Here is an 8,454-nt window from a genome sequence, read left to right on the forward strand (position 1 = left end):
AAAGAATTTAGATTGTAATAGTTAATTCCTACATTGCTAGCAAACGCTTTATGTGTTTTCGCTTTCGAACCCATGTGTCTATGATTTAACTAAGTGGCGTAATTTCGTGTTCAGACAGCATTTACCGTAACTGCGTCCACACGGGTTATGTGGCCACTCGCAGAACAGGGCAAAGTAGCCATTTGACCGCTTAGTCTGAAGATTTTTTTTTTGTATATTTACCTGTTTTTAAGACAGCTGAATTGATAATAAGTTACCAGCATCTCACTGAATAAGTATACTAAGGCATTAGTGTATTAACAACTTAGTGAACAAGTATGGTCTTTTACTACATACATGGGTTAACACGCTAACAAATTATTTAAGAATATCACTACAACAATAATGCGACTTCCTAGCTATGCCAGAAATATAGAATGATGTAAGCATAGAAATGACATCGATAAAAATTGAGTCGTGTATAAAGCAGAACTGAGTGGCGATGACAAAAATGTAAGCACGTTCATTCATCACTGGCGTAAATTAGATGGCAACAGTCATGACGTTTTGCAGTCAGTCCAAAACACCACATCATACCTTTCGCAAAATTAAAACTAAATCATCACAAACAATAAATAAAGGAAAGCTCAAAAAACCCAAGGAGACGATACAAAAGTGGAATATTGCAAGATGCGTTGAGGAAAGATAAGCAGATCATGAAGAGAAGAAGGATGCCATTAGAGATGGAAGGAAACACTAGAAGGTCCAAGCCTGCCTAAGTGAATAAGAAGAAAGCAAAGACGCAACTGGGGAAAGATCCAGTACAGTGGAAGAGGTAGCTTTTGAATGCACTGAAGAAGACGAAGGCTCTGAATGTTTTTACTGCAACGAAAGCTTCTCTAGCTTTGAGAACAATGAAGGTTATTGTAGATGTTCTTGTATTGAATGCAGTGGCCTCATGAAGAATTTTATGGTTACGAAGAAGATGATGATATGTTTGTGTGTGAATATTATATTAACGCTCGACTTTTGAACCTAATTTGAGTTTGAACACACAACAAATGTTACTGCGTGGTTCGGAAACTGACAATCTGACAATTAATTGCATAATTTAGTAAGCTATGTTCACCTTTCTCAAATTTAAAAATATTTTACTCTGTAAATCCATATCTTCTTGATTTTAACATCTCCTGCATGCTGGGCGAAGTGGCCATTTTGCAGACGTTTCCTTAGTTCCTTAGGCTGAGTTCTCTACTGCAAATGGAGGACGCGAATAATAATGAAATAATCGTATAGTTACAGGATGTACACATTTTCATATGTTTATCTTATTTACCTATGAAATTAGGTCAGAGAAAGAGGACATTTTCCCTTAGGTCGGTCGCTTTAGCCAACTCCCCACTCCCACGCTACACTCTTGCATTGAACTGTCAGGTGATCAGATGAAGATGAGTGCATCTGGCACACAGCCAATAACGTTTGTCCACACCTTCTCACTTCATAGTGCTCCGCTTCGTTGCCATGTAAGATGAAGGACCTTCGTGTGCGGCCATGGACATGCCACTGTGCATCAACGCTTCACCCGCCTATATACGTGCACACTTCTTAAGCTCTTGCACGCTGATACTTACGAACATGTTCCATGGTGCAGTCATCTGTGGGATCAGATTCAAATGAAGGTGATATCCTTTCTTCAGCTTGAATTACTCTACCTATAACATACCTTGGTAGTAATCTGCCGTGACCGGCCTTATAATACCTATGAATGGTAATTCGAGCTGTGTGATTCAGAGAATATGTTTAAGCAGTAGTTAAGATGTAATTCTTCATGCTTTCCCGGCGATCTGTTGTCATCTTGGATATTCGGGAATCCAGCCGGATGTTCGCGTCGTTCTCGCACGATATTTCAACAGCGTGCCTCGCTGTCTTCTTCAGGTGCTACCTGAGACTGGTCCTTGGCTCGATCGAGTCCAGTATTTATGCCTGGGAGGAGCTGGGCGTTCCCTAATCGGTCCGCGCCGGGTCGAGTGTTCCATCTGTGGTCCGCGCCCGCCAGACTCAGCTTCAATGGACCCCTCCAGTCGCAGATGTTCCGACTGGCGTCGGCGCCCGTTCTGGCCGTCCTCAACGGATGTGGTTATCATCTGAGGTGTGTCAGACCTGGTCTGAGATGTTGTGTACTCTGTCTCCTGACTGTTACTATGATTTCCACTTCTGTTTCGTGCTGGGCGCTCCCTAATCGGTCCACGCCGCGTCGTGTATTCCGTCTGAGGTCCGCGCCCGTCAGACGCGGCTACATTGTCCCTCTCTAGTCGCTGGTGTTCCCTCCGCCGTCCGCGCCCGGCCTGGCTGTCTTCTGAAGTCGAGTTCATGATCTGGGGTGTGTCAGATCTGGTCTCCAATGTCAGACACCTTGTCTCACGGCTGTTCTCTCGGTCTCCACTTCTATTTCTTGTAGAATCCCGGAGTGTCCTGCGCTGAATTTTCACAAGCTCAAGTGCTGGATTCCAGGCAGTGCTGATTTGGTATCCCGAGTCACGGTTGATTAGATTGTCTGTGACCTTAATCTCAATGGCTTCTTTAATGACACTGTCCCAAAATCTTGAGGTCTGTGTCACAATCTTGGTGTCATTGTAATCCATTGAATGACCAAGTTCCAGACAATGCTCTGCTATGGCTGATTTAGTTGCCTGCCTGAGTCTGGTATGTCTCTGGTGTTCTTTACACCTGATGTTCACAGTTCTGGTGGTCTGGCCAATGTATGACATCCCACACTGGCATGGTATGTTGTAAATACCTGGCTTGCGTAGCCCCAGGTCATCTTTTACATTCCCCGAGAGAACAGCCGTGAGACAAGGTGTCTGACATTGGAGACCAGATCTGACACACCCCAGATCATGAACTCGACTTCAGAAGACAGCCATGCCGGGCGCGGACGGCGGAGGGAACACCAGCGACCAGAGAGGGACAATGTAGCCGCGTCTGACGGGCGCGGACCTCAGACGGAACACACGACGCGGCGTGGACCGATTAGGGAGCGCCCAGCACGAAACAGAAGTGGAAATCATAGTAACAGTCAGGAGACAGAGTACCCAACATCTCAGACCAGGTCTGACACACCTCAGACGATAACCACATCCGTTGAGGACGGCCAGAACGGGCGCCGACGCCAGTCGGAACATCTGCGACTGGAGGGGTCCATTGAAGCTGAGTCTGGCGGGCGCGGACCACAGATGGAACACTCGACCCGGCGCGGACCGATTAGGGAACGCCCAGCTCCTCCCAGGCATAAATACTGGACTCGATCGAGCCAAGGACCAGTCTCAGGTAGCACCTGAAGAAGACAGCGAGGCACGCTGTTGAAATATCGTGCGAGAACGACGCGAACATCCGGCTGGATTCCCGAATATCCAAGATGACAGTAGTTAAGATGTTACACGCGACCGCGCTTAAGAAAATCTCTGTGGTAATCAACTGTTTCATTAACTTTACGATAAACCAATGTACTTACTTTTCTCTGCTCTTATTTGTCCTCAGTCTAGTAAAAACGTAATTTCAAGATCCTAAGATAGCCATTGTGTAACGAGTAGAGTGTAATTATTCTGTATCAAAAGCATTAGAACAATGTAGATATAGTCTTTCTGATGAGAATTGAAGAGTTTTATAAATATTAGTTGTGTAATTAGGTATTCCATGATCACTCGTAATCTATGCTTTTTTTATATAATAGTATTTCACAGTGAATGTGGAATGGAATCGTCGTCAGCTCATGGTCCTGCCCAACACGGCATGGAACTTCGGATTAGGTGTTAAATTCTACTAGTTCCTTACAGAAAGATTTAATTACTTTGTACGGCGATCAAATGTTACGAACGAATGCCTGAAAAACGACTGCTAAAAATAGCACTACAGGATACATTCCCTCAGCAGTTAAGATTTTTGTGTGAGATATTTAAGCTCAATAATTAATCAAAACTTGATTCACAAAGAGAAATATATTTTACAAGAAATAATAATAATGTCAACTCTGAAATCTCACACAAATGATCGGGTGGAATATACGAAATTTTAATAGAAAAAGAGCATTCGATCAGGCATCGAACACTTGTTCCTTCAGGTTCAGCAACGACAGATTACAATCACAGGGCTAAAATGTCTCCACATACCTATCTACTATCCTCAAATACGCAACACATTTCCTCTAAATAGACGCCACTGTTCCATATATGTTAAACTCCTAAAAAATGTCTCTGAGAAAACATAGGTATTTCTACGATATATCAATAGAGTACTGCGTGTCTGGCTGAAAACACAAGTTTTAGTATAGAAAACTCCCACACCTTACGTGATACTGCAGCAGGATACTGCAAAGCTCAAATGGATAACAAACAGAAGCGCAGCCCTATCCCACTGAATTAATCACAGAAGTACTACTGCTATCTGAAAACCATAGTGTTCGCACAAAGCGAGTCAATACTGATTTTTCTACTGCGCTGGAGACAGAGTGCGTAAAGAGAAACTGATTTCGGAGTAGCAGTCCCTCAGGAGTCAGCTATTAGTGGATCTGCGGCAGGCCGGAATTAGCGAGCTAGCAGTGGGCTATCTCAAAGGGTGACAGTGGCGCGGTGCGCGGAAGGGGGGGGGGGGGGGGATGCCAGAGAGAGAGAGAGAGCCAGCCAATCAGGTAAGTGGGCTGCAGCCCCCGTCTTACCTTGGCCGTGGTGAATCATGGGACACAATTAGTCGCAGCAAGCCTGACACAGGGCGCAGGTGTAGTCTGCCACCAGAGGCTGACGTAAAGCGTTACAAGGGTTGTCGCCGCATAGTGACTCGTCAGATGGAGACGTCCGAAAGACTCGCTGGTATCGTGGCATTGTAGGATGGATATATGATTAACTGCACTCACCAGCATTCTGCGGTAGAAGTTCTTGACAATTGTGAGTACTCGTTGGCTTCTTAAGCCAAGTAGAGGTGAAACTGTCCTTATGACTTTACCAACCAGACAGGTTACGGAAGTCGTTGATACTGAATGACTACTGCTCACTAAATTTCCTCACTACCATAGACTGATGGAACAGACAAGTATGCGAATCAGTTCTTTTGCGTCATCTAGGAGTACCTACGCACCGTCATCGTCACCTGTCCTTAGAATAGCAGCAAGACCCTCTGGATACTATTAAAAAGATGCACATGAAAATAATTCTTTTAACTGTGTAACGTGCAAAGAAAATTTTCAATCTAATACAAATATCTCGGTTACACTCCTGCTACTGTCAATTTTAATAGGTTTTAAATTCCTCCAGTACTGTCGTAGACCTCGAACGACGTTTCGCACACATTCACAGAAAGTGCTCTAAAATCAGGAAACTAAGTACCTTGATTTCATACTTTGAGCAGCTTACTTTCATCCTATAGGAAGCACCAGCCAAAAATTTCATTCGATTGGGGATGGTTACGTAGGAATGGTTCGTACAATTCGTTTACATGATGTGAAATGACAGCTAACGTTAAATGTGGATAGATATAAATTAGTGCCTGTAAGAGGGAGTTTCTGATAGTGTCTGTTAACAAGATCTGTTGTAAACATCTACAGCACGTCGAATCGCATAAGATCACATTTGATCAAAAGGGACACGCCAGTTGTTAATCGATATTGCTGAGGGACTGGCTTACCATAATTCTCATGGAATACCGAAACCCTATTTGCCAAACAAGCTCACTTCGACCAGATCCGCAATCGGATTGAAGCCACTGTTGCTATCAGAGGTGACAACTTAGTGTTCTAAATACTTCCGTCTCCATCCCCACAAATCGCCACCAAATTTTATCATGTATTCTTCTTTCGATACGTCATGAACGTGTATAAGGGAAATATTATTATTGCTATGCTTCCTGGTGTTGGCATTTAATGGCCAGCGGTGTGGATGGTGGAAACTTTTAGTGCATGTGTGTGTAACCACTAGGCACGTTTGATGACGAAGGGAAACAGTGTGAAGGAGACAAAGGGCAGTCCGTGCCATGTGGCTACGGTGTACGGTTTCGAATGGGTGCGCCCTGCTGCTAGCTTGGTAGTGGGCCGCGTCGGCAGGCGCTACGGAGGCTGCCGCAGAGTGCGTGGGCGGTGGGCGGTGGGTGCGGCCAGCACGCGCCGGTGCGCCCCTTTGTCGCGCGGGGGAAGCCATTAACTGGCCGGCAAAGTGGACAAGCCACTGGCGCTCTTCAAACACGCACCGCCCGGGCTGCCTTCCGCTTTGAGGCGCTACCTGGCCGTGCGCCGTTAGTTAGGCCCTCCCGCCATCCCTTCCGGTACAGTTTGAGGGGCACTGCCCGCCGACTCGCTTTGACGACCTTGAAAAGGGAGTCTTCCCCAGAGGCCGCCACCACCGAGACCGCCATTCATCAAGTCTCCAACCATCAGCTGGCAAGAACGCCCCCACTTCATCCCGCCGCAAACTGCGGGCTGATTGGATAGACAGATGTGCTATGCGTTGCGTTTATGTCGATGGATGAGCATTCTCCATATACATCTATACTCCACAAGGCACTCTAATGTGCATGCCGGAGGGAACGGCGTAACAGCACTATCAAATTTCTTTCATAATCCATTCGAGTTTTGACAGCTCGAATAATTGATCATCTATGTGCCTGTGTGTGCACTTTCATCTCTTATCTTATTTTCAGCGTCCCTACAAGAGGTATATGACTGTGGCAACATAGCGATATCACTGTCACCTTAGAACACTGGTCCGGTAAATCTGCCCAAGAGTGTTTTCCGAGAACTACGTCGTCCGTGTTACGAGGGGCGGTCAATAAGTGACGCAACTTTTTTTTGTGGAAGCAGCTTGGTTTTATTCAGGATTTCAATAGACCACATTATTCCCCACTCTTTTAGCTACAAAACCCTATTTACAACATAATCTCCGTTCACTGCAACAGTTTCACACCGCCTTACTGCTCCAGTGATCGGCATTGGAGCCACTGTCTTGGTGCACGAATAACCTCACCGTCATCCGTGTCCTGTTTTCCATGGAGTGCTCCCTTCGTTAGTCCAAAGAGATGGGTGTCGGAAGGTGCGAGATCTCGGCTCTCTCGTGGATGGGTAAGTACAGTCAGTGAAGTTTTGTGAGATTCTCTCGGGTGCGCAGGATTGTGTGAGGCCTTATGTTTTCATGGAGAGGGAGAAATTCGTTTGCGTTTTTGTGGCGACGAACTCACTCAAGTCGTTCCTTCAATTTCTTGAGGGTAGCACAATACGCTTCGAAGTTCGTTGTTGCACCAATACGGAGGTCATCAAACAGAATAGCTCCTTCAGAGTCCCAGAAGACCGTCGCCATGACTTTAACGGCTGAGGGCGGGGCATTGAACTTTTTCTTCGGAGGAGAGGTGGTCTGGCACCAATCCGCGGACTGCATGTTTTATTTCCGGTTCGAAGTAATGAACCCACGTTTCAGCACCTGTGACGATGTTCGACGAAAAATTATCACCATTAGCCTCGTACCGCGCAAACAGTTCCCCACAGATGGTTCTTCATTGCTCCTTATCGTCTTCTGTCAGGTAGCGAGGAACTCAGCGGGCACACACCTTTCAGTACCCCAACTAGTCGACGAGTGCGTCATCACTACCAACAGAGAAGTCCAGTTGTGTAGGGAGTTCTTTGATTGTGATCCGTCAGCCAAATCGAACGAGAGTCCGCACGTTCCAGTGCAGCAGGAGATACAGCTGTGTGCGGTCAGCCGGCGCGCGGGAGATCGGACAGTTATGCGGGACGTCGTTGTGACGATGAAAGACGCTTCGTGCAACGACTCGCCATGCTTTTGTTGCTACCAGCTCTCCGTGTACCTTCCGCGGTGCTCTGGTTTTCCTCCAAAAGAAACTCAACGACAGCTCTCTGCGTGGACCACACCTCCGTTACAGACGCCATTTTGAAGGCTGCACATAACGCCGACTCCTTTCGCAACTTCACGAAACTATGTTGACTGAAACGGGTATATATCCCGACGTCCAACAACAAATTCCGCGTTTTTTTTTCCCAAAATTGGCAGAGAAAAAAAGTGTTGCATAATTTATTGAACGCCTCTCGTATGTATCCAAAGCTCTCTGATTCGATTCAGCCACTCTTAGGACTTTTATCTGTCACTTATCATTTCTCACACCTCTGCCAATGTCTGATGATCTCGAAATTGCCGAGTTACATCGTTTCCTCGAATCCACGCTAAACTGTAGGTAGATGCAAGGCAACGGCATACCGCTTCCTACACGATCAAGCGTAGTAAAGTTCTGCGATGTCGACCCAATATTCAAATTATTGACAGGTTTAATGTATGCCTTTATATCCTACTTCCTTTATAGACGCTTTGGTTTTTCTCTGAGACTAGCTCACACATTCGTGTCTTCTATTTACATCCTGTAATGCTGATTTTAAATGATCGTCCTGTTCAGCATTGATTTTTAGCATTACCCCCATATACATTATCT

Source organism: Schistocerca serialis, chromosome 5, assembly GCF_023864345.2.
Source record: "Schistocerca serialis cubense isolate TAMUIC-IGC-003099 chromosome 5, iqSchSeri2.2, whole genome shotgun sequence".
In the NCBI taxonomy this organism is placed as follows: Eukaryota; Metazoa; Arthropoda; class Insecta; order Orthoptera; family Acrididae; genus Schistocerca; species Schistocerca serialis.